The 2,770-nt window shown below is 37.3% G+C and overlaps 1 protein-coding gene across 2 annotated transcripts in view; it reads left to right on the plus strand.

Moving 5' to 3' along the window:
* The first annotated feature begins 1,968 nt into the window (after positions 1-1,968).
* Positions 1,969-2,770, plus strand: part of nfil3 (nuclear factor, interleukin 3 regulated) — a 2,954-nt gene continuing 2,152 nt past the window's right edge. For both annotated transcript variants that reach the window (XM_015403268.1, XM_015403270.1), the window contains exon 1: positions 1,969-2,023. The gene's annotated coding sequence lies outside the window, so the exon portion shown is untranslated. The remainder of the gene's footprint in view (positions 2,024-2,770) is intronic.

The raw sequence follows: 2,770 nt of genomic DNA on the forward strand, positions 1-2,770 counted from the left end.
CTCTGTTGAACCGTCCATTACCCCTGCTCTTAGCAGCAATGATTTTATGGGATTCTTTCCGATAATGGACTTGTATCTGTGCTCGTCCTGTTGGATCTCAGTGCTGCATTTGATCCAGTTGATCAGAATATTCTTTTAGAAAGACTTGAATATTTTGTTGGAATTAAAGGAACAGCTCTAGACTGGTTTAAATCTGATCTATCTGATCGAATTCAGTTTGTTCACGTTAATGATAGATCTTCCTCATAAATAAATGATGTTCAAATGTGAGTATTTAAAGCAAAGATCATCCAATAGAAAGCAGATCAACGTTATAATCAGACACATAATAATTCAGATCATCTGGCAGATCTATGCTTCCATATCTACAGCCTGGTTTTTATCAATGCTGTTTCATTTTAAAAAATGATTACCTTTAATATCTCCTGTATTTTTGTTGGAATGTGATGCTTCCTAAATCTTCTCTCAGCATTTTGAAAAAGCTGCTTTTCTGTTTTTAGTTTTCACAGATTCAAATTTAAATCAGTTTGGCCAGCAGAGGTCGCCCTTTTACTGTCATACTTTATCTTGGATTATAGAAAGATTTGAGGCAACATGTGGAAGGATTCAGCCATCAAAGGGAATGAAATGTTGCTCTGGTTTATCTTTAACATCTCCGTCCCAATAATCATTTAATGGTTCATTCAGTAAAACACTTTGGTTCAAATTCAGTCTCTTAAACTCTTACCTGGTTTAAAACAGCTAATCTGGTCCAATCCAGGTCAGATTACTAGTTTGGCGTTTACTAAATCAGTTCCAGGCTGCGGCGTAATGAAAGTGCCCCTGGTTCCAGTTGAGCAGTTCCTCCTTTCTGTTTGGGTTCTGCAGGAACTCTGCCGAAACGTTTGAATGGATGGATTTATTACTTGGATTCACTGATGAAATAGATGATTTTATATGAATTCTATTGGAATGAAGTTCAGTTTAACATTCAGCATATTGAACGCACCCCTCAAACTGTGGTTCTGTTGGTGTTTTAGAGATTTGGCTGCTTTCCAATCCACTCAGCATCTTTTAATGTAAACATGTTCTAATAAATGCTGGTTTTAGTTTTAGATCTAATCTGCATTTTCACCTTTCATTGCCAATAAGGACCAAACTCTGAGTAAAGCTGTTATAAAAGGTTCTGAATGAATAAACTCAGTGGAATAGAATATAGAGAATATAGAATCTAAAAGCAGATGCTGTCTGTGGGGTAGAAAGACTGCAGACGGTCCTGAAACGGGTCTCAGATCCAGCAGTAACGAAGAAGCGAGCATCAGAAAAACTCTGACCTTCCCTGAGGAAGGAGGGCTGCTGGTGATGAACCAGCTGAGTCAGAAGATGATGGCTGACTCAGACTCAGCCAGAAATAAACAGTCAGAACATACCTCCTCTATAGACTATAGATCTATAGATTTATCATTGAACTACATTCAAAGCTGATCTTTATATTCAATGAAAATATGTCTGCAAAAATCTCTGATTAGTTTACTTCTTTATTAGTAGTTTGTAAAAAAAAATACCGCACAGTATTTTGTTTGTTTACTTTTTGACTCTGTCCCTTTTATTTTTATTCATGTTTAAGATCCATTTTATCTGCAGCAATCCCACATTCTGGGACAATAAAGGGATTTTCTGTTCTATTCTATTCTGTTGTATTTTTGCAGTAGTAATATTAGCATTATTAATATTAGTAGTAGTAGTAGTAGTACTAGCAGTATACTAGCAGTAGTAGTCATTTTCGTTATCCTCGCTCTTGTTTTTATCCTGTTTTCTTGTCTGTAAATGTCAATAAAGTAAAGAAAGAAAAAAAGAAACACTTCCTGTTTGAGGGAATCCTGGGTGCTGATTGGCTGAGGCGGCTGCCTGAAGTGAGCCGCTACTAGAGGTGTGTGTCAGAGGAGAAGCAGAGGAGAAGCAGAGGAGGAGCAGAGGAGGAGCAGAGCCGGAGCAGAGGAGCAGAGGACCAGAGGAGCTGACACCGAACCGGGATCTGGATCAGGTGAACTGGACTCATCTTCTAGGCTCTAAAGAACCGCAGATCCAGGGAATCTGCAGAAGAACCGATTCTTTCAGGGAATCGTTTCAGGTTTTTAAAACGTTCTTTGTTGGAGATTCGGATCACAGAGCTTTATGGGTCAGCGGTTCCGGTTCTGCTGACCGGACCAGCGACTGTGACGTCATAGAACCGACTCAGGTCCTGGTTCCGTCTTTCTGTCGCGTGTTGCTCCTTTAAATGCTGAAAACAACCGGAATCATTGCGTCATAGCCTTTATTGTAGCAGAATTTAATGTTAAAATTAGGAAAAGGATAAATGATGAAAATGATTGCAACATTATTATCTGTTAATGGGTGGAAGAAGTTAAACCATTAAGATCAGTCATATGTTCAGATTCTAGTTCATCTTTAATTAGTTTGCAGTATAATCACTCAGAAAGCAGGCCAGATATTTTAATAGAAATTCAACTATATAGAATAAATATGATGGGTTTAGTTATAAATGTTGTATGGATATTATGCACATTATGGAATTAAAGGAAATGAACAAGTAGATAAGGCAGCAGAAGAAGCTGCTGAAAATGTGTCAGCGGATTTATTTGTTAATTTTAGCAAATCTGAAGTTAAAATGTTAATTAAACAGAAAATAAAGGATAAATGGCAAAACGAATGGGAGAAAGGAAATAAAGGACGTTGGTTTTATAAAATTCAAAAGAAAATTGGAGAAATGAGAAGAACAGAAAGAACAAGA

Source organism: Cyprinodon variegatus, unplaced genomic scaffold (genome assembly GCF_000732505.1).
Source record: "Cyprinodon variegatus isolate N-32 unplaced genomic scaffold, C_variegatus-1.0 Scaffold1475, whole genome shotgun sequence".
Lineage (NCBI taxonomy): Eukaryota > Metazoa > Chordata > Actinopteri > Cyprinodontiformes > Cyprinodontidae > Cyprinodon > Cyprinodon variegatus.